This window comes from Giraffa tippelskirchi, chromosome 4 (assembly GCF_054371585.1).
Source record: "Giraffa tippelskirchi isolate mGirTip1 chromosome 4, T2T-mGirTip1v1.2.pri, whole genome shotgun sequence".
NCBI lineage: Eukaryota > Metazoa > Chordata > Mammalia > Artiodactyla > Giraffidae > Giraffa > Giraffa tippelskirchi.
In genome coordinates, this window is record NC_137278.1 from 147,944,725 (window position 1) to 147,969,367 (window position 24,643).

The 24,643-nt window shown below is 39.9% G+C and overlaps 2 long non-coding RNA genes across 2 annotated transcripts in view; one reads left to right on the forward strand and one right to left on the reverse strand.

Moving 5' to 3' along the window:
* LOC145545118 (uncharacterized) overlaps nt 1–24,643 on the forward strand; it is a 221,003-nt gene that overhangs the window by 185,761 nt on the left and 10,599 nt on the right. The window lies entirely within an intron of this gene.
* On the reverse strand, nt 6,131–23,078 carry LOC145545117 (uncharacterized). The gene is made up of 6 exons (XR_014081874.1): nt 22,699–23,078; nt 18,626–18,782; nt 16,464–16,826; nt 9,206–9,494; nt 7,798–7,939; nt 6,131–6,414 (listed from the first exon to the last, which is right to left on the reverse strand). It is a non-coding gene; the product is annotated as an uncharacterized LOC145545117 (long non-coding RNA).

The following is a 24,643-nucleotide window of genomic DNA, read 5'->3' on the forward strand; positions in this document are numbered from 1 at the left end:
GATAGGAAGCCCAGAGTCTTACATTCTAGTTCTCACTCAGGTTAAATACTCATTGTGTGACTTTAGAATCATTTGTCCCTAATATTGTCTTTCTTCTACTGTCAAGTGGAGACTGATGGGGTTGGGCTAGATTATTCCAGCTCTAACATTCTATAACTTTAGACTTCTAACTAGTAGCTTGATAGGGATGACCTTTCTTAAGGCCAAACCACAGGAAACAATCATGAGTCAGTTCAATGATCAGCTTTCGTCTCAAGCAGGAGGTGTTCTCATGATAGGGATATACTGAAAAGACAGCCCTGAGGGACCACACATCCTTGCCTCAATGCCTATATAGAGTTACTAACAGCTACAAAGCAGAGGTGTAACAAGGCTGTTGCAGTTGATGCTACCACTCTATTTTATTGTACTGGTCTTTGTGTGAACCCAGAGTTCTCAGCCTTGGAAGAACTCATGTTATAGGGCCAAGGCTAAGGGAACAACTTAGAAAAACATCCCAGTCAAAGGTGACCTAACTAACTTCCAGAGGTTCCTTTTAAGGCCCAGGGTCAATGTATGGAAGAATGGGCTTATTAATCAAAAATGCTGATCTGCTCAATGTCTAATTATACCTGTCACTTGTGTAGCCCGTATCCCAGCCTGACGTGGTTTCCTTCTCTGAAGTCACATAGCTGTATTTGCAGACCAATTTTTAGTTGCTCTGTGTATTTTCTGTGTGACGTGTCTCTTCTACATGACAGTTCAAAATTGTCCAGAGAAACCAAAACCTCCCTATAGAGCAACCCAGCAACCCGGACCACACAAACCCTCTCTCTCCTACTCTGACTCCCCAGCCCCCAGCCTCCCGTTGAATTCCCAGCCATCTCTCAAGGCCAAGCTCAAATCCTTCCTCCTCCAAGAAGTCTTTCTTGATCCCCTCCCCACCAAACTTAATCCCTCCCTTCCTTCTACCCCCTAAGCACTTTGTGCTCTTATTATTCTAGCACTTACTTACCTGAGTCTGTCTTATATTAATGTTATTTTATACATATGTCTTTCCCATGTCACTTTGAGCTTCTAGAGTGCAGAAATAAGGGTTTTTTTTTTTCTTTTCATTATTTGCAGTATACAGTAAAATGCTTTGCACACAGTGGGCACTTTAAATTGTTCCATGGAGTGCAAGGGTAGAAAATGAGAGAAGTACAAGGTATTTCTTACCCATTATTTTATTTTCAATAGCAAAATGCTTTCTATGTAGTGAACTCTTAAAATTGTTGGGTCACTTATAAATTCATTAAGCTACACAAAAATGCTAAGGTAGAAAACCAATTAGCTTCGTAATTTGTTCGTATTGCATATTAAAATAAATTCAGCCTATGTAATCAATGTCAAGAATGAAATTTGCCAGTAATATTCATTTAGAAGTAAATGCTCCTTTCATTCACCCAATGAATTTATTTATAACGAGTCTCTACACACTTTAATTTGGAAGGAATGCATACTTTTAATGAAACACTCAGAGTATTTAATTAATCATTTACAACAAGCCATAAAAGACATGAAAAACCATCTTTCCACTTATATGACTGTTTCCTAGTATAACAAACTTTTCCACTCCTACTCAAGGCAAGTACAGTCATTTCTGTTACAGCATTTTACATTTGTCAATTTTGCCATCTCCTCATTCTTTTTTTCTTTTTTGCGCTCAATCAATTAAACTAAATCAAAGGCTATTAAAGTGATCTTGGTCTATCTCAGCCTCTTTCTGCCCCTCCCTCCACTTCACCTAATGTCATAACATCTTTCACATACACTTCTTAAAATTCTCAAAAGTATTCTCTGAAGTTTGAGCTTTATAGACTTATAACAAAAATGCAGTATCTTGCCTAATTGTCATTTTTTGCACACCTCTTTTCCATACAGGGTTCTGTGCAGTTCACTAAAATCCAACTGTCTTTGTATAACTTGTGTTCCTTGGGCAAAGTTAAGCAAGCCATGTGCTCATTGTCTGTGACAACTGTGCTTTATCCCTCCCCACAATAATGCTATTATAAAATGGTGAAGTTTGATGTAACCTAATGCTGAATCTGCTAGTATAGAACAGTTCCATTGGAGGGGCTTCCATGTTGTTTCATACAAAAGACAGAGAAATATACTTCAAATTTTTCACAATGACCATTCATTCAAACAAACATTTGTTCCTTGGTTACTGAGCATCTGTTATGAGATAGGTGCTGTTCTAAAAGGGTTTTAGCCTTGTCAGGGAGATAGATTAGCATTAAACTTTTCAATGCAGTGCAGTCAGTGCTACAATAAAGTACATGCTAGAGTCTCCCACAGGGTAACAGACAAAAGTTAAGATAATCGATAGGATATGACCGAGAAACTATACTTGGGTTTTATGGAAAATCAATACAAAGATAAACTGGACCTTGAAAAGTGTAGACATGCTATATTTAAAATAGATAACCGACGAGGACCTACGGTATAGCACAGGGAACTCTGCTCAATGTTATGTGGCAGTCTGGATGGGAGGGGAGTTTGGGGGAGAATGGATACATGTCTATGTTTGACTGGGTCTCTTTGCTGTGCACTCGAAACTATCACAGCATTGTTTATCAACTATACTCCAATATAAAACAAAAAGTTAAAAAAAAAAGTATAGAGTACAATATGAGAGTTAGGGCTTGTGCTTACACAGCAATGATATGGTAAGGAACCTATTAGTATTAGAGGAAAGATACAGTCATGCTTTGTTAGGTTCTTCCCTGGTGGTTCAGACGGTAAAGAATCGCCTGCAATGCAGGAGACCCAATGTGGCCCCAGTCCCTGGTTTCTCCCCTCTGACCTTCTCATCTGCTACAAATTGTGACAAAACTTTCATCAGAGATCATTCCATTTTAATCCTCCGTAAGAGCCAGGGAATAAACGGGGAATGGCACCCCCTAAATGATTTGCTCCTTTTCTCATTTTCTTCCATAAACATACATCTCACATTGTTCATCATAATTAAGCAGCAAATGCACCAAGCAGGAACTCTGTTTCACAAAAGAATCTCTATGTTCTTGGCTTTCACACTTTGAAACAAGAAAAGAGAATTTTAGCACAATAGTACAGAGTCTGGACTTTAGCTGCTGTGCCAATGATGGTGGCCACTAGCCACGTGTGGCTATTTAAATGTCAACAAGTTTAAAATGAAATAAAATTAAAAATTCAGTTTCCTAATCACCCTAGCCACATTTCAAGTGTTCAGTAGCCACATGGAGCCAGGGACTATCCTGCTGGGCAGTGCCAATATACAATACTTCTGGCATCACAGAAAGTTCTATTGGACAGTATTGCTTTAGAACCTTATGACTTGGTGACCTTGGGCAAAGTCCTCTATGCCTCAGTTTCCTCATTGGTGAATGGGATAATAAATAGTGCCTATTTCACAAAGATTAAATGAATTAATATTTGTAAAGAACTTAGAATGGTTCATGGCACATGTCAAGCCCTGTCTAAGTGTATGTTAAACCAATAAAAACACACTTCATTTACACATCTGAAATATGGCGGCCACATCCAAATAACATCCAATGTGAATAAAAGCTGGTGGGTGAGGAATCAATTCCTATTGTTTCCCACCAGCTGAGGTTCTCTTCCCACCTCTTCCCTTGGCCTCTACTCATGTTTGTTTTGTTCAGCTGGGAAGACCACCAAGCAGGAGTTCTTTTCTATTGCACAGTGAGTGCTTCATAAATATTTATACTAGAAATAATAATGATGTATATGGAAAAGAATCGTTCCATCATCTTGGAATCGTAGCCACTGCCAAAAAGTAGATGACTTCAAGCCCCCTCGGCTGTGCTCCATAGCAGATTAGGAGAGGAAGTGAAAAACTCAACTTGTTTGGGGATTTATGATGAGAAATAGTTCTGTTAACCAAAGTCTCTTGGATCCAACCCAGGCTGGTAATCCCACTTGGATATATATTTGGGTGTTTTATCATAAATACAAAAAAAGTGCCTGAGACACTCAAAGTGTGTGTTGTTGAATGAAATTCTTCCTGACTCCCCACTTCATGGGGATGATGGACAGATTGTGAAGAGAGAAACTGATGTCATCAGGGTATGTACCCAAACTGCAGACATCAATTTCTCCTGGCCTGGGAAATTTTTGTTCCTGTGCTTAACATGGTATATGACAATGACTTGCATGGGCCTCATTATAAAAAATTTGCCTTTTCTCCTGCCATCTTTGTACCAGCTTTGCCCTCTGTCCCACCTCTTAACTATCCAAATTCTCTTCATCCTCTAGGTCCCTATAAAATATCCTCCCTTTAGGTGGCCTTCTCTGATCACTCCAGCTGGGCATGCTCATGTCCTCTTCTGAAATCTTTGTGTCATTAACAAATTGCTGCCATATGTGACATCTATGTGCTTACATGTTTATTTCCCCTGTTGATCTAATGTCTTTGCATCCTCTGCATTGAGCACTGTATTTTCAACATAGCAACTGTTGCTTAGTGTCTCAGGCTGCTAGCTGCCTTCTCCAACATCCTGTTCCCCCTTTTATGTAGAAAAAGAGCCCTGATTTTTAGCCAGGCTTCTCTCTCTATTTTTTAAAAAATTCAGTATAAATGAAATAGCTAAAAATTTGCCGGACTCCCTGATGGATTAGTGTGGCCATTTGTCTAAGTGTGTGACCAATGAGATTGAAACAGAAGTATAATATAAAACATCCATAAGTCTCCTTGAAAGGGAGGAAGCATGTCTTCTACTCTGCGTTCTCATTCTCTGCCTCTTGGAAGGCAGATGTAATGGCCGGAGCTTTGGCAACCATCTCAGGCCATGGGATAATAAACTGCTGGTGTGAGAGCCTCAGCAAAGCCAGAAGCCTTGGTCTACAAAGTCTTTATGGTGTCACCACTCCAGCCCAGGACTGCCAACATCTATTATTATCTTACATGAGAGAGAAATATTCTTTTATCTTTTCTAAGATTTTCTTGTTGTTTTCTGTCAGGTATAATCCTAAAACTTACAGTCATTGTTGATCGCATGCTTCATTCATTTATAAATGGTTATTATATAATTATACTCACTTCCTACTATATAATGATTTTGGTATTTAAATTTATTTTCAATTTTAGATTTTCTTTTTTAAAAATTATGTTGGTTCACAGCAAAATTGAGCAGCAGGTACAGAGTTCCCACATAACCCCTATCCCATGCTCAAGCTCCCTGACCATTAACATACTACACTCTGTTTTGTTACAATCCTTGAAACAACACTGACACATCATTAGCAACAAAAATTTGCATTTTATTATGGATGACTCTTTAGTTATGCATTAGTTACATTGTACAGCTTTTGACAAATCTATAATGATATATATTCATCCTTACAGTATCATACAAAATAGTTTCACTACCTTAAAAATCCCCTGTGCTCCACCTAGTAATCTCTCCTTCCCTCCTCTGAAGCCCCTGGCAGCCACTGATCTTTTTATTCCCTCCATAATACTGTCTTTTCCAGAATGTCTTATAGTCATAATCACACAATACACAGCCTTTTCAGATTAGCTTCTTTCACTCAATATTATGCCCTTAAGGTTTCTCCATGTATTCTCATGGCTTGATAGCTCATTTCTTTTTAGCATTGAATAATATCCCATTGTACGTGTAATCAGAGAAGGAAATGGCAACGCACTCCATTATTCTTGCCTGGAAAATTTTATGGACAGAAGAGCCTGGGGGCTACAGCCCATGGGGTCTCAAACAGTCGGACACAACTGAGTGAATGAGCACATATGGGTAATACCACAGTTTATCCATTCACCTACACTGAGGGACATCTTGATTGGTTACAAGTTTTGACAATTATGGATAAAGCTGCTATGAACATCCATGAACAGGTTTTTGTGTGCATGTAAGTTTTCAACTCCTTTAAATAAATACCAGGGAGCAGAATGCCTGGATGATATGGTAAGGATATGTTTAATTTTGTAAGAAACCATCAAACTGTCTTCCAAAGTGGTGGCACCATTTTGTATTTCCACCAGAAGTGAATGGGAGTTCCTGGTATTTTGTTGTTTTGATTTGCCATTCCCTAATAACAATTGGTATTGAGCATATTTTTATAATTATTTTAAATAATGATTTCTTCCTACAACATTGTGAGGAAAGGTTACATTGATACCACCTGCACTTAGTAGCAGAGGAGATAGACCCAGCAAACTTCCTGATTGTCAGTATAATCTTTATAGGTAAGGAATGAGAAATCGTGGTGAGAGTTCTGAGCAGTCCAGCTAATGGAGGCTTCATTGTTGAATCTCTGAGTGTTGCATCCTCTGTTTAATGGGAGCCACGAAGATTTCTCCACACTTTGAGCAGTGGCTATGTTTGGCCATGCCTGCGTAATACAGAAGAAAGGAGATGCTTGGCAAACCAGCACCTGAAAAGAAAGAGCAGTCATTGACTAGCACACACTTGGCTGCCAAGAGCATGTCATGCCAGACAAAACCATGCTTGCTTCTTTTCAGGCAAACCCCTCTTTCTTTCCTCTGAGAAACAAAAGCAAAAAAATGAGCCTTCAGACAAAACAAAACAAAAGCAACCAACAAAACCAAAAACACATAGCATAAATCATATCAAATCCCTCACACATGAAGCACCTTTTATAGGACCCAACAGACTCACAGCATTTGCAAACAATACTTTTCTGGCAGGCTTTGATTTTCTCTTACACATTTCAGGTGGAATGCTAAATTTCTGAATCCCACGAAAACCGAATTTGATATGCATTACTTTCATACTGAAATTTGAATGCCTTGGTTACTAATCAGCTCTGTCTGAACTTTGAGCTCAGGATGGTGTTAGTATTAATCAAGAATCCAATAGATGCAGTAGAGAAAAGTGTTTATCTTCAAGTTAATTAAATTACAGAATATAGACGTAGCATAATTCCCTGCTCATCTATAATGAAAATCAAACTCCTCAAGAATAGAAATAAGGACAGGAACTTTTGAAACACAAATTTTTGGATGAATATGTTCCCTAGAGCAGAATTTCTTCCAGGGCATTGGGTTATACTGTTTTGTAACAATAGTTTAGATTTTTAATTTACAGTATGCAGAGTGGAAGATATTCCAGTCTGGCAAGTTACTTAGTTACTAGGACTAGAGGATATAAAAGTTGGGCCGTGATGGTGGTGAGGAGCGGGGAGACTGGGATTCCATTGGAGATTAACTAAATTTCTGCTTATTCAATAGAGCATGTCCTAACATTCCATATATACGTTTTTGGCACCGTTCTGAGTCAATCAGCCAGCTTTCTTTTTATTGCTTTACCATATTGAAGAAGTAAGTAACTTCAGAACTGACAAAATAAAAAAGTAGAAGTTCTTTGAAAAAGTGAAAAACAAAGCAAAGGTAAAATTAAGGAAAATGAGAAAAGAGATAAAGAAACATTGTGTGAAATAGGAAGTAAATCCTCCTTTCCTTTCTCATATTGAATTGTAACATCAGTAATTCTTGCTTCCTCTGTAATGATCAGAGTGTTCATGGCTTTAGGCTCTGCCAAGATTAGCCAGTGAATTCTCAGATCACAGCTGGCAAGTCCTGGTCTTCTACTTTTTCCAGGAGGAATTTGCCAAACTACATCTATGAATACCAGAGATTCAAGATGACCAGAGGCTATAGACCACATTTTTTTTTCAGGGTTCTGTGCTTTATTGGAACATAAGGCCACCTTTTCACTGGATGTATTTAATTAGAAGACTTTGGATTTTAATAGAATATCCATCTGAAAATGACTTCCACAAAAATTGGAGAGGTACCTGACACAGGATTGTAACAGTGACTCAGTGATCCAGTCACATCAAGATGTTTCTTTCTGTCCTTTCATCTGGTCCATCCCACTGAGGTATCTTTGATTCTCAGGCTTGTCATTTCAGGATCACAAAACAGCAACATCGTATTCTTTCTCAATTACATCAAAGAGAAAAAGAAGTGGCAGGGGAAAAAAAGCAAAAAACAAACAAACAAAACTCTCCTCCCATTTCTCTCTCCTTTTATCAAAAAGGAAAAACATTTCCTAGAATCCTCCAAGCCAGAAATGGCCAGAACTGAGTCATGCAGCCATCCTTAGGTACATGGTATAGCTGGAGCATTTTATGCCCATCTGGAACTTGATGTTTTTATCAAGGGAAATAGACTCTGCTAAGGAAGAAGGCATGAGTGGAGTTGTGTAGACCAGGGGTCCCCAACCACCACCCCACCCCGCCTTGGCCTGTTAGGAACTGGGTCACACAGCAGGAGGTGAACATCAGGCAAGGGAGTGAAGCCTCATCTGTATTTACAGCCACTCCCCATCACTCGAATTACCCCTTGAGCTCAGGAAAACAAGCTCAGGGCCCCCACTGATTCTGCATTGTGGTGAGCTATAAAATTATTTCATTATATATCATAGTTTAACAATAGTAGAAATAAAGTACACAATAAATGTGATGCTCTTGAACTATGCCCAAACCATCCTCTCCCTCCTCAGTCCATGGAAGAATTGTCTTCTACGAAAACAGTCCCTGGTGCCAGAAAGGTTGGAGACTGCTGGTAGAGACAACAGGGTCTGCCATTGCCATAAGTTTAGAAAGACTGCTGGGTATCCAGAGGAAATATCCCTCCTGACACAAAAGATAGAGTTCTTACTGGGATACAGGACTGTCACACAACCACATAGTTCAGACTTGGGGGAAAATTCAACAAGGTTCTGCAGTGAAAATCTATCACCCTTCATCTGATTCATTCTATATTGTAGTTTTAATCAAGAAAACCATAACACTGAGGAATTGACTGATTATAAGCCGAAAGACTAACTTTTGTACCATGTGACTAGTATGCTATTCCTCTGTTTCTTAATTCTTCTGGTCCCAGATGGGATTCACTCTATAAAAGTTAGCTTTCACTGATTCCCTGGGGCCCAAATGTTTTTCCTTGGACATTGGAGTTGAATATTTTCATGAAATTTCCCATAGAGAGATGATGGGTGAAAACCCGCCCGGCCCAATAAAATCTGCCATCTCCTCCTCCAGGACCTTTAATCATGACCAAGCTCCAAATACTGCAGCTCAAAAACACATTTTATTTTCCTGCTTAAGATGAAAGGTCTATTTTTGAAATAGCCATTACTTCAAGATTGGGTTCATCCCTGCTCAAGAGTCTCAACTAATTAAGATGATCTCAACTTACCTTTCAGAAACTCTGCTATCCTTTTTATTTGCTTGAACAATGTGTTGGTTGGGAATTTTAAATTCTCCACATGCTAGGAGTGCAAATATTCTTAGCTCTCATAAAATAATCTTCTTTTAATAAAAGAACAGAGAGATCACCCACAAAACAAAATACTTAGTCTGGGTTCAACTTGAAGAATCGAAAATATTTATATTATCTTGATTTTCAATAGGAGTTGCCCTGTGGGATCAAATCGCTGTTTGTCAGGGCTAACATTCCCATTCCTGTTTAGCCAGAATCAGATGTACTAGAGAAAAGGAAAAGGAAAATAAAGAGGGAAAGTCAAGATTATTGCACCTGGCCCATTGCGTAATATTCCCACCCTGGACTGCGAGGTGGGAATTCCTTCTTGCCCCTCCCTCCACATGTGATCAATTTACATCCTGGAACAGGAGACTTCATTTCCTTGTTATCTTTTTTGTTCTCACTCACAGACTTTTAAATGCTAGTCACCCTCATAAAATTATCTAATCCTTCCTCACATCCTACTCTCCCCTCCCTCAGCAGCCCCCAGTGGTACTGACTGTCATAGGTTGACTATGCTGGTGGGGTTGAATAGAAGTTGGTTGATTTGCATCTCTTTCTACTGTATTTTTGTATTTTTCTTTTTAAAATTTTCCTTTAAAATTTTTATTTTTATTTTATTTTTTAGCTAAAGTGGTGCTTCATTGCTGTGTGGGCTTCTCTCTAGTTGTGGCAAGTGGGGGCTACTCTATCGTTGTGGTTCTCAGGTTTCTCATCATGGTGGCTTCCCTTCTTGCAGCACCCAGGCTGCAGGGCGCTCCAGCTTCAGTAGTTGTGGCGCGTGGGCTCAGTAGTTGTGGTTCCCGGGCTCTAGAGCACAATAATTGTAGCTTATTATTAAGCCACAGGCTTAGCTGCTCTGTGGCATGTGGGATCTTCCTAGATCAGGGATCGAACCGGTGTCTCCTGCATTGGCAAGCAGATTCTTTACCACTGAGCCGCCAGGAAAGCCCTATTTGTATTTTCTATCTTCCAGTTTCAATGAATGTGCCCTGTTCTTATTGGAAATAAACCAAAAAAAAAAAAAAAAAAGCCTTTAAAAAATCCTCTCGGAGTTACCTTTGATCTTGGTTAAATGGGCTTATTGAAGAATTTTGCTGTCCCCGACACTAAGAAATAAACTCTGAGAGAAAGTGAACAGATGAAAGTGGAAGCAGGTGCAATGGAGAAATGGGGGATGTTTTGGCACTCTCTACTCCTGGTGATTTCACCGTGAGAGCTCCATAGCCATATGTAAGGGGATACATGGCATACAACCTCCGTATGAGCTTCTGAATTATAAGGTAAAGCCTCTGAGAGCTTGTCAGCAAATAGAACACTCTTGGTCACATTTATTTGACCCAGTGTTTCCCAAACTCATTTGTCCTTGCAACTCTATTTTTTGGGACACGTACTAATTTCTTCTAGAACTAAACAATTTAAGCAAAGTATCTTCTTTTGTATAAGTAATTAAATCATTAGTCACTGTTATGAACTCCAGCCATGTTTACCCCCAGAGGCAAAGAGCCGTATGCAGTAGAGGAAAGGGCACAATATTTGAAGTCAGGAAAATCTTGGTTTTTGCTTATGTCAAAGGAGGAAATTCAACCTCTTAAATCATGATACAAGGATAATTATATTACCACTCACCAAGATTTCTAAGAGAACTGAAGAAGCAGTCTTGTGGAAAAGTAAAGCTTTAGACAAATTTTTTTAAAAATAGCCAACTGTTTGACACCTAGAATATATTATCTTAAATTATTTACTATTTATATATGATTTTCTATTGTAAGTTGGGCTAGGGTTATTGCAGAAACAAATGATCTTCAAAACTCATTGCTATTATATAATTAAGAATCTTATCTTTCTCCCCAACACTGTTCATTTCAGGTGTTTCTGTTCAGGTAGTTCTCTTGGGTAGTTTGCCTCTAAGCAGAAACTCAGGGACCCGGGTCCTTTCCATCTTGTGGCTCCATTATGTTGTAGTGGAGGCCTGGTTTATCCAGCCTTCAAGGTCACCCTGGCACTATCCAGCCAGCAGACAGCAAGGGAAGTAAGATTTCATGAAGAAATACACAAAATTATTTAGGGCCTGCAAGTATGTATACCACTTCTCTTCTCATTCTATTGGTCAGAACTACTCATGTCATCCCCTCCCAATGCAATGGGCTTTGGGAACATTATATATCTGTGCTTTGGGAGGAAATGAGGTACCTGCATAAATATATAACGTTGTTTCCAGACATAGGCCTGATTCCCAACTGGTCTATAAGCCCCTCCATTCCTCACACTTGGACCCCAGCTCCCAATAAATGTTAGTGCTAATAATGAAGCAATTTAAACATTTGTTTTTCTCCTTGAATTATTTACAGTGACCTCAATTAGTTGGCACTTGGAACAAAGAGCTTCCACTGTGTACAATTACTGTGCACAATCACTGCGCACAATTACAGGGAAGATACTCTGGTGAAAATGCAGTCTGATGAGGGAGAGAGAACCCACATAAATATATCCAAGCACCAAATATATCCAAGACTCTGCCAAATACTTCAACCAAATGCAGCTGTGCAGAGGACACATAAATCTGTGGAGAGTGAGAAGGGTGGTCAAGGAAGGGGATGAACTGGATGTCTGAATGAATTAGAACCAGGAGGAGATCATTGGAGAGGGCTAAAATGTATACAGTATTTTTCAATAGCATATAATTTTTCTAATTTAAAAGGTACAAAATTTAGAAAACACAGAAAAGTTACAAAATGTTAAAAAAAAATATCCCCCATAATCCCAATACCCACCCACACTTCATTATCTCTGTGGAGATGATTATAGTTTACTTTTCCATAGTTTTCCAATCTTTTTTCTAAGTATATCCAATCTTTTTTCTAAGTATATATTCCCCTCCAATACCATATTCCACAGGTTTTAAGGTTAATTTTTTTTTTAAACTCACCATTATAGTCTGAATAGATCCCAGTATTCAGAACATGACTTACAACTATTGGTATATTCAGCTAGTGCTAGTGTTAAGCCGCTTTAGTTGTGTCTGACTCTTTGCAACACTATGGACTGTAGCCAGCTAGGGTTCTCTGTCCATGGGATTCTCCAGGCAAGAATACTGGAGTGGGTTGCCATACTTTCCTCCAGAGGATCTTCCCGACCCAGAGATCGAGCCTGCATCTTACATCTCCTGTATTGACAGGTGGGTTCTTTACCTCTAGCACCACGTATTCAACTACGATTGGGCAAAAATTGTTTTTAATTTTTCACTCTTGTAAAAAGGCTGGGCCGAATGTCTCTTTGTATCCATCTTTGTATATATCTCCAATTATTTTGCCCTCCAAAAGAATTGTCATAAATGGGAGCTAGCATTCATTGAATTTTATGATGTTTACGCAGAATTAATTTCTTTATAGGTAATATCTCATTCAACTCTCAGAACAACTGTTATGCCAGTACAAGAAGCATCCTATTCATTTTACAGGTGAGAAAACAGTGAAAGGCTCAATCACCTGCTCCAGGCTTCCCGGGTGGCTCAGCGGTAAAGAATCTGCCTGCCAATGCAGGTTGGGAAGATCCCCTGGAGGAGGAAATGGCAACTGACTCCAGTATTCTTGCCTAGGAAATCCCACGGACAGAGGAGCCTGGCAGGCTACAGTCCATGGAGTTGCAAAGAGTCACACAACTTAGCGACTAAACCACCACCACCATAATCACTTGCCCACATGGCACAGCTCGTACACAGCAGAACTGGGATTTGAACTTGCCCTGGCTCATTCTGAGCCCAAGCTCCATGCACTCTGAGCATACTCTGCCCCAGGAGTCCACTTAAATTCTCACTAGTAGATTAACCTCCATGGAAATTTGACAGTGTAATGAATATGGCTTGAGAAGAGGCATGTATAATCAGGAGGAATGGTTTATGTGATGGCTTAGAGAAGAGAGAGAGGGTAAAGTTTTATGAGGGATAATAACTTTTGCCAGGTTGAAGTAAAAAAAATATGAGCTAGTATGTCCAGGGAGGTAAATTCATTCCAAGGAAGGTCTCCAAGCCAAAGTTCAGAAGTGTTGAAAAATTATTTAAAGAGACAATGGGAGTGTCTGTCTGGTATATACAAAGGGGAGTGATGTCAAAGCAATACTTGATAAAGATGTCCTTGGTTTTACTCTTTGATTTAGGAAACTGACTTTTGACTTGTGGAATGAGATAAAACCCAAGATTCAGAAGTCCTTTTGGAGACCTTTTGTCATAATTTTTTTTTTTTCAAGTCTGACATGTTCCCTGTGGGAATGCAACTTTCTTCACAGTAGCTATAGAATTTTAACGGAGCCTAAAAGCCTGACCTTGGATGCCTCTTCCATCTCCAGCCTTTACACACAGCCACTTTACTGAGTCATTCCAAAATGCAGATGGAATCAGGGCGGGAGCGAATGCCACAAAGAAATGAGAACGTTGACCAGAGGGGCAGAGGATAGCATGGTGGTCATGAGTGTAACCTCCACATTCTGACTACCTGGATTCAAACACCAGCCGCCAACTTACTAACGATTTGACTGCGGGCTATTTACTTATCTTCTCTGTTTGTTTCTTTAACTCTAAAATGGGGTGATAATAACGCCTACTCTTTAGGGCCATTGTGAAGATTACATGAGTAAAAACAAATCATAAATGTTAGCTATGATTAGCTCCACAAGGTAAAGGGCATAATACTTTCTGCAGTTGGTTCTTGGTCCCCAGTTCTTGGAGCACTCAGATCCTCAGTAGAGGTGGACGGATTCTAACTGGGAGGCCAGTTCTTCCTAAGTTAGGTAATTCTTGCCCTTGAAGAACGAACATCTGTTTGCCAAATATCCTCAGCACCAAGGTGTATAATCACAAACAGACTACCCCTAACATGGTCCTTTTCCCTTCTGAACTTCTGGACAGTTGCACGGAGGCCCAGGGCCAGCACTACCATTTTAAGAACAACACAGAAAGCTCTCAGACCAACGTTCGCTTCCCTCCCCTCTCCTGTGGGTACCTTACTTCCCGACAGGACATCTCTCATCTCTCCGCATTCACTGCTTAGGTACGTACCCTCTGTGCACATCATTTTAACCTCTCTTCTCCTCTCCTTTTTTCCCATTTCTTGTCCTGTTACCTTTGTGATGGTGGAAGTTGAATGGGGGCCAGAGACCTTTCTGTTCCCCTCTCTTTTTCCCCCACCCCAAAAGTTTACTTTCATTTTTATCTTATATCTCTATTTTTAAACTTTTATTTACCTTTTTGGCCACATTCTGCAGCATGTAAGACCTTAGTTATCCTGACCAGGGATTGAACCTGTGCCTCCTGCATTGGAAGGTGGAGTCTTAACAACTGGACCACCAGGGAAGTCCCTTCCCCTTTTGTCATACACGAATGGATGGCGTTAGGCAACTGGAAGTCTAGCATCATCAGCCTTTAGAGTTTTGAAGGTATCCCAAAGGCTTCTACAGGAATGTCTCAAAAGTCTCCATCTATTATCTCAAAAATCTAGAACTGAAGCGAATCTTCCTAGATGTCAGCATTTAAACTAAGGTGTAAATCAATCAATTACCTTTATGCCAATTAATTGAGAATATTCTATTTTAAATGATCATTTAAAAATCTCCAACAGTCTGCTACACTATGAGTTAAAAAACATTCAGAGGGTAGTCTGGGAACTAACTCCTATGGGTGACATTGTTTCTATGGGAAAATGCACTCTGAATTCCAGACAACCCATTTACCCACTAAGTTTTGGGATATGACCCTTGAGTAAGTTGGAGACTGACTAAAAATACCAAATATTTTTATGTATTTTTTATCAATGCATTAAAAACACATTCTTTGGCTTTATCTTAATAGATTGAAGTGTATTCTAGACTCTTCCACAAGAGTTGCTTTCTTGACCTCTAAAGCACAGTGAAGAGGGCTCGTAGATTTTCTGCAAAGAGCTTGGCTATTTTAATTAGCCTAATGTCTGTAAGATCAATTATTTTGAGACAGTAGACAAACAAAATCATTCATATCGTTGGCAGATTTGCACAAATGATTTCACAAGGGTAAATCACTTTCAGGTTACAAAGGACAGATTCACTCAGTCTACGTGAGAACGTTTGGAAAATATTTTTCAATTCCTTTTTTTCAAAAGCACATGCTATGTGTGGAATTAACTGGAATCTGTTTCTTTATTTCTTTAGGACTCACACAATCATGATGGTTCCTACTCGCAGGGTAATGTGACATTTCTACGCTATCAAGCCTCCTGTCTTTTTGAGCATTTTCTAAAGGAGACAACATTTTTCCTTTGCCTTTGGAAGTTGGGTCCCCTGTGAGGTTTCACATGGTAGAATGAGTTGAGGAAATACATGTATGGAAGATGGTCTGTTTCACACTCATTTTAACTGAAACAAAAACCACAGCCCATGGAGCAGAAAGGGCCCAGAACTATCAGAAGACCTGAGATTTGGCCCTGACTCCTGAGTTGAACGGCTCTGAGCAAGTCCCTCACCTCAGAGCCTCATTATCTTGACCTGCACGGTGAGGGGTTTACATCTAGGACTTGAGGTTCCTCTCTAGCCCTGTGTTCTATTTCCATGGTGGGTAATGATGTAAGGATGCAGGGCACAAATTCTTCCAGAAGCTTGTCTCTCCATTCACATCACTTCAGTGGGGGAACAGAGAGGATACACTGATATTACAATAACTTTTTTCAGTTTACATTAACTGTATTTTTTTTTTTAATTTATATATTTGACTGTGCTGGGTCTTAGTTTTGACATGTAGGATTGAAGCGGGGACCCCTGCATTGGGAGCTCAGAGTCTTAGCCACCAGACCACCAGGGAAGTCCCCATTTACAGTGACTTTAAAATATATTTCAACAAATAGCAAGATAAGTGTCTGTGAATAACAATCAATCGTCTCCAAAATTTTATTTCTTTCTTTCCTTGTTTTTCTGCCCTGCCCTCTCCCCCTTTCCCTTCCTCCCACTCCCTCCCTCCCTCCTCCTCTTTCTTTTTCTTCCTCTCTCTCCCTCCCTTTCTTTCTTTCTCTTTGCCTTTAAGAGGCAGACACAACAGCCTTGGCTTGGAAACACAGGTCTGCAGGTCAGGATCTAACAAAGGGAAATCCCCATGTGCTGGAACCTTGCAACTCCAGAAACGGGCCGTTTATGAAAGTGAAGTACTGCTGGGGTGAGCCAAGAAGCCACTTACGATTCCAGCCAGTTGTCCTCAGTCCAGACCATTCAGAGGGAAGGGCTGTGCGGATCTCCTGCCAGCAGCTGTCCAAGTCCAGGAGGAGTGGCCTTTGCTCGGGAAAGCCACTGCGCCAGGGGAGACGATTGCTGGGCCGGGCATACTTTCTCTTCCATGTGGGCAAGGCTGCCTTTTCCTTAACTTGAAATATTCTTTCCCTGGATTCTGAAGGTCGGACTATTTGAAGATGGCTTTCATATATTTAGTTTAATGCTTGCTAACTTTTGACACTCATAATGAATGGGAAGGAGGGAGGGTGGAGGATTGGGCGGGGTGGGGCGTGGGGGGTGGGGCGTGGGGGGAATACAAGATAAGGGCAGGCTGATGTGGGAAGGAAAAGGGTGGAGATAAAGGAATAGATAAATAAAAAACCTAATGAAAGAACAAGCAAAAAGCAGCAGGCAAATATGCAAACAAAAGGAGATATTTTTTGAGTGCCTATGATCTGCCAGGTGTTGAGTTGGATACCAGGGTACTAGCAATGAACAACGTAGCCAGGTCTCCCCCCCTACACCCCACCCCCCCACCCCAACCACCACCACCATTAAAGGCAATTTATAGTCCAAAGAGGGAAGATATTAAACAAATAATTAATACTCTAATAGTTACAGTTGTAAAGAAGGTAAAGGACCTCTCTCTAATCCAGGAGGTAAGAGGGGTGGTGTTGAACAAATTTGGATATTTTCATACCATCTTCCACAAATAGAAATCTAGAAGTAAATTATATTACAAGATGGCATATGTTTTTTTCTAAACGAAACTCAAGCATATGTCCTGCCCGGCCCTACTCTACACCCCTGGATATTATGGGGTTCTTACTCCAGTCTGCCAGCTTCTTCCTTCCCCTCCCAGGCTTACTGTGGGGCGCCACCTAGAGTTTGAATGAGGTATTCCTATAGCTATAGAGTACTGATTCAGTCGCTAAGTCATGTCGGACTCTGCGATGCCATAATCTATAGCAGGCCAGGCTTCTCTGTACTCCACCATCTCCTGGAGTTTGCTTAAACTGATGTCCATTGAGTCAATGATATTATCTAGCCATCTCATCCTCTGCCACCCCTTTCTCCTTTTGCCTTCAATCTTTCCCAGTATCAGAGGACAGTGATGTTTAAAAACATAGGATATTTGCTGTTTTTTTGAAAACTTAGAATGAATAAATAATCAATTAAAAAATTAAAGAATGAGCAAAGCAGCAGGAAAATACCCAAACAAGACAAAAACTTTCATTCACTGTCTTTGGCATCCAGACTGAATTAAAAGGACTTCCAAGTTTTCTAGGAAGAATGGCTTTCTCTAGGCGCTTTCCAAGATTTGTTTTGCAAAGCTGCCAGGGGGAATTATAGACAATGAATTGTAAGTAACAAGTCTCATGGTGACATCCAAAGTGTTTTAAATCCAAACCTCAGAGTTAAAAGGCTCCAAGAAGATGCCTGCAGTTTAATCTACTTTGTTCTTATTAATAACTACCTGATAATGTACCGACCAGTCTGTATTATCGAAATACCTGTGGCATTAAGGCAGAACCAACTGTTGAGATTTATGGGGTGAGTTAATATTATAGCCATTAAGGAAAAGAAAAAACTGCATGAAGTTTGTCATTTTTAAATCACCTTAAGGCAAGATATCCAGTTCTGTTACCTCATTCCAGTTAGCCTGATAGGAACAACCAAATGCATATCGAAAATGTTATCTCATATATAAAGATGGAACTTATCTTTCTCCCTTGAACTAGGCATATACTCTCTCTCTTAAAAAGTTGACCCAAATGAAAAACAAAAAACAAAACAAATCCAGATAAGGACAATTCACTTTCATGCATCCATTCACTCATTTAAACATTTATTGTGTTCCTATAGTGGTGATACAGAGATGCAGGAAGATTCTGTCCCAAGGTACTTATGATCCACAGTAAGTCCCCTACGTATGAACTAGTTCTGTTCCGAGAGCTCATTCGTAAGTCCGATTTGTTCATAAACCCAACAAAGTTAGCCTAGGTACCCAACTAACATAATCGCCTATAGGGTACTATACTGTAATAGAGTTATAATATTTTTCACACAAATACGAAACAAACAAACACAAAAAATAAAGAAAACATTTTTAATCTTACAGTACAGTACCTTGAGAAGTAGAGTAGAACAGTACAATAGCTGACGTTTAGGGGTACGTTTGCATCTTTGAAAGTTCACAACTTAAAGGTTTGTAGGTAACTTCAGGGTACTGTAGTTGAAGTAGGTTGACAGCAGATGCCAAGAAGGTAGCTGTGACGAGAGTGAGCTATATCCAAATAGAAATAAGGAGAAGCACAGGGTATTGAGTGCACTACTAAGGGGCTCCTACCAGTTTGGAGAGTGCTGTCTTTAAATACCAACTTCTTGGAAGGCTGAACGCAAACTTCTTTATGAATTCAGAAAGGTGAAAGTGTCATATTTACTGAAAACATTTCCATATGAAGAGCTTCCCTGATAGCTCAGTTAGTAAAGAATCCACCTGCAGTGCAGGAGACCCCAGTTTGATTCCTGGGTCAGGAAGATCTGCTGCAGAAGGGATAGGCTACCCACTCCAGTATTCTTGGGCTTACCTTGTGGCTCAACTGGTAAAGAATCCACCTGCAATGCAGGAGACCTAGGTTTGATCCCTGGGTCGGGAAGATTCCCTGAAGAAGGGAAAGGCTACCCACTCCAGTATTCTGGCCTGGAGAAGTCCAGGGGGTCACAAAGAGTCGGACACTACTAAGCGACTTTCACTTTTCCATATGAGAGTTATTGGGTCAAAAGAGAAAAACATAATGAAAATAAATATTAATAATACACCAAAGGACCATTTTGAAATTCATTTTGACCTTGTCCACTCCTAATAGATTTATCACTTTCCAAAATGTGTAGCACATAATAGGCATTCAATAAACTTTGCTGAAAGCTGGATCAGTGTTTAACAGAATCCCTGTTATACAGAGGCAAAAAACATTGGTAAGTGTATATTTCAGTCACCCACAGTTTAAGGCAAACTGGTTTATTGGCATGCTTTCTTAAAAGCCTTCATTGGCTTTCTGTTTTCTGCTTCACTGAATTTCAATGTGTCTACCTATTTTTTTTTCTACTTCACATAATTTCAGTGCTTCTACCTATTTTAATTTGCCTATCTCAACCCAATTCCTCCTGATTCTACAAATTTGTTTCCTCCCCCTGCTCTTTAACATGAACTGCCCTTGCCAGTCAGGTTGGTTTGCTTACAGTTCCAATACCACCAACTGCATTCCCACAAGCAAAAATTCTCACTGTTCTTCAAGAACAATTTTGAAATCACTGCACCTTCCCTGACCAATCCAGTTCCTATCTCTCTCTCTCTCCCTCCCTCCCTCTTTCAACTTCAAGCTCATATAAACTCTACAATCTATATCACACCAATGGCTCTTTTATAACCCCCTGACATCTTTCACTTTTATGGAAGTTAGTCTTACCTTCTGAACTAGACTCTAGATTAATGGTTATGTTTCATGCCTCATTATTTATCTCCATAAAATACCCGCTTGGCTGGGACAGAGATTCTGAATAATACAGAGGTGGAAGATAACAGTGTAAGGAAAACTGGGTCCAAATCATGGAAAACCTTGAAAGCCATATTGAAAGACTGACTTTAGCCTTTAGGCAGCGGTCAGAGCATGTTCCACCATGTCCATCAGAGGAAAGGCAAGCATACTCTTCTCCATAGATCACCATTACTAGCCAAGTGCTTACCAATCATTCATTACAAAGAGAAGCCCTGGAGAAGGAAAAACTTAAGGGATACTGTCTCTGATTCTTAACATCTTGATTTGCATTTTCCACAGTTTTCTAAAAGCTATTATGTGTTTTAGGTGAGAAGTTAATTAAATATCCTGCACTTGATTCTGCCTCTCTCTTTTATTGGAATAGATTGAATCTGGTGGTCTCCATGAGATTTCTAAGCAGCCCTGTTCCACCCAGTTGAAATAGGTGATGATATTACTCTTGACTAATTTGGAAAAGCAGTCATCCAGAAGCATTTGAAAGAAACTCACAAAAGAATAAAAAAATCAAATATTACACATGTAGAATCTTTTGTTTAATGAGCTCTTCTCCTGACTGGCAAAAATTTTAAGAAGTTAGTTAAAATTAAATTTAGAAACTCTGAAAATAAAGATCTTTGTAAAACTCCTCTTCTATATGAAACAATGCTATAAACCAAGAGTTGTGCCTTTGGACTCAGAGAACTTAAACGAGCAAAAACTAAAGGGATGTATTTAGTCATAATTTGGTTTTTTTTTCAGTCAAACATTTAGGCTGAAAGAACAATGTTTCATTTTTCTGCTGAAATGTAGTATTTCTTTGCCTGGATTAGCTTAATAACTATGTCAGGAGGGAGTCAATCTACACTATTCATAGATTTTGTAATTACAGATTTGCCAACTTGCTACAATTTATTTGTAACCCTAAAATCAATATTCAGAGCATTTGGCAGTCATTCACCATCGTAGACAGAATGGCAAAAAGTTTGATTTTTTCAATACACATATTCCCAGCTGAGGTTAAACAGGATGATACCCTAAACCTTCTGCTTTGGCTCCATACTGTGGGAGTCAGTGGTATAGTTACTGCCATGTGTTTGCGTGATTGTGCCTTTTGTTGGAAAGTTTGCTTTTTAAAATGCCCCTCCCCCAAATGTAATGCTATCTATTGTTCCTAAGTGCTGGAAAGCCATGAAGTGTCTTATGGGGAAAACATGTATGTTAGATCAGTTTCACTCAGGAATAAGTCATAGTGCTTTTGGCCAGGAGTTCAATGTTAATGGATTCGTAGCATATACTAAATAAGGTATCTTTAAACAGAAGCACATAGAAACAAGAATATGTATAGATCAGTTGACAAAAGTGGTGTGATCAGAGACTCACACAAACCTGACCCTTAATTTCCTCTGGAAGCAGTGTTTCAGGATTTGCTCATTTGGTGTTTGTGGTGACTTTATAGCATATGCGTACATAGTGCGTGTTAAGTTGCTCAGTGGTGTCCAACTCTTTGCAAGGCTATGGACTGTAGCCTGCCAGGTTCCTCTGCATGGAATTTTTCAGGCAAGAATATCGGAGGGAGTTGCCATGCCCTCCTTCAAGGGATCTTCCCGACCTAGGGATCAAACTCACGTCACTTTATGTCTCCTGCACTGACAGGTGGGTTCTTTATTACTAGCGCCACCTAGGAAGCCCTTATAGCATGTAACTGTAGTGAATAATTGTAGGCTTAACTGCACATGGATTAAGAAGCTCCATAAATCTTGAACCCCCACAATCAGGACTAAGTTCTTGACAAACTGTTAGTCCACGCAAAAGATAATATAGCATCTGCTTTGATGTCAGATGGATTTAGGGTTGAGACTCTGTCTACCTGTTAACTGGGTGACTTGATGCCAATTGCTTTGCCTTTTTAAGGCTACATTTCAAGGTTGTTAAGAGAATCCAGTGGGGCGGTGTGCACAGAGCCCAGCACAGTTAGCACAAGGTAAGCCCCTCATACGCTGTTACTATCGATTGTCCCAGTTTTTCTCTCAATAATTCAATCACCATTTTAATGGCTCATGAAATGATAAGGATGAGAATGACTTTCTGTGGACAGTATTCTTCACTCTGCAGAGGAGCTCATAAAATTCTACTTACATAGACTTGCGTGTTAAGAGACAGATGAGTGCATTAGTCTCTCAGTTGTGCCCGACTCTGCGACCCCATGGACTGTAGCTCACCAGGCTCCTCTGTCCATGGGATTCTCCAGGCAAGAATACTGGAGCAGATTGCCATTGCCTTCTCCAAGGGATCTTCCTGACCCAGGGATCGAACCTGGGTCTCCTGCATTGCGGGCAGATTCTTTACCATTTGATCTACAGGGAAGTCCCTAGATAACTCATGAGAACCTACTATATGCTCTGTGGTGATCTAAGGGAAGGAAATCCAAAAAAGAGGGGATATATGTATATGTATAGCATATTCACTTTGCTCTACAGTAGAAACTAACACAACATTATGAAGCAAGTATACTCCAATAAAAATTAATAAAGAAGATTAATAGGGAATAAAAGTACATTGCTTAGAAATAATAGATCTAATGTGAACAGAAGTCTCTACAACAAAAAATACACAGTTTTTTTGTGGAGAGGGAAAGGCTTGAAATAGATCAGAAAACATTTTCACCTTAATTGTTCTTTTCATATACTTCAAATTTGTACTTAATGCCTTTTTCCTCCTGAATATCAGAAGGAATAACTGGATATTCTGGGAGAAGTTTATATTTTTCCAAATCAATTTCTGGAAAAAATGTGTCACTTTCAAATTCTTGCGTGATCCTTGTCACAAATAGTCTAAGATGGCCTGGCTTGTTTATGGATTCCTTGCAAACAGAACTGCCTCCCACTATCCAAACCATGTCTACTTTATTATAGAAGACTGGAAAACTAACTTCCAAATGATCTGCATATGGTTTTGACCTATTCCCAGGCAATCTTCTGTCCAAAATGTGGCCTTATAGTTACCATGCTCCAGGCACTGTCCTCAACCCTACCTACCTTCAGCTCATTTAAGCATGTTGCTTTTTGTTGCTAAGTTGTGTCCGACTCTTTTGTGACCTCATGCACCATAGCCTGCCAGGCTCCTCTGACAAACAACAGCGAAGCTGTCCCACAGTCAACATCCAGTCTGCAAGCTAAGAATCCTGAAAATTATTCAATCTGTCCTTCAGTTCAAATTTAAACATTCTGTCTCAAATCCATCCAGGGTTCACAGCATTGGAGACTTAGGAGGGACTCCTCAGGATTATTCAGCTTGCCCCTTTGCTTTCTCCTTAGGTGGAGAACATTAGTCTTGGCCTCCAGGGAAACACCACCTGGCTGTGCCTTCGAGTATTAGAAAGGGCTCCTGAGACCTGGTCTCTCAGATGGTTGCTCGTATGACCAAGGATAGTCATACCCAGATAGCTCCAAATTCACTCCTGGGTGGAGAGGTAGAAATGGACTTCAGGTTTTGCTGAGAAACAGGAGGAGGGGCACAAATCCTTTCTGACACCTTTTGCACTGAGAAAATTAGCTTCCAATTAGCATTTCTCCTTTACCTCCTCATTCTAAAAGGATAGATGGATCCTTCTCAGCCTTGAGTTATGTTTCCAAAGTGCCTCCTCTCTCATCTTACCTTCAGGGGGGAGTTGCCAGGAAAGGAAAGGAAAACCTATTCCACCTTACTTGCTTTTTAGAAAGTTGCCATGTCTTCAGTTTTTAAAATCTTGCTTTCTTCTAGCTCTCCTGGTACAATGAAGTCTTGCCTCTTATTTGAAGGGAAAAAAAGGGAAATTGAGCAGATCCTGAAAATAAGGAGAAATCGCACTTACAATCCCAGAATCCCTACTGGTTGGACACTGCTGGGGATGTTAATTATGAGGGCTTATTTTCCAAAAACATTAGAGCACATCTAGAAATTAAATAAGAATAATAGGAGGTTTTAAAGCAATTGATATTTTCCAAAGAATTCTTCTAGACAATAAGATGCTGCCCACGAGGCACACATAAACTTTGATTCTTCTCTACCTAAACAGGCTTTAAAAATGGTATCAAAATTCACCTCAAATAGTTTGATTTTCGTTAACTCCTCTCTCTTGAGGGGCTTCACATGTAGAACTGAGATCTGCCTTTTTTGTTTCATTTGATTTGTTTGTGTCCAAACTGAATGAATGAGTAGCTATTTCTAAGTGGTCTTTTTGACCCTGCATAATTCGGACAGCACGAGTTAACTCCAAGCCCTAAGGATGGAGACTCTTTGCTGTGGGAGGTGAGGATCAGATGAACACATCTCTCCTGAGAAATACTCTAATTAGGTGACTCTCATCAAAGAGCCAAGGTCAAAATTAACTTTGGATTAGCCTCCTGCACGACAAAAGGGAAGCATTCATTCAGAGACGATCTTTGTTAGCAAGACGGTTGTTAGACCACGCAAAGGAAGAGAAAGGAAGTGACTTCAACCTTCTCCTTATCTGTGAAACGCAGTGATTACTCCCTGTGCAGCCAGCTTGTCAGGAATCATGGAGCTGGGCCAGTTGGAGGCAAGTGTGGGGAAAGAGCCAAGTCTGGTCTTTGCAACCCTCTCCCCTCCC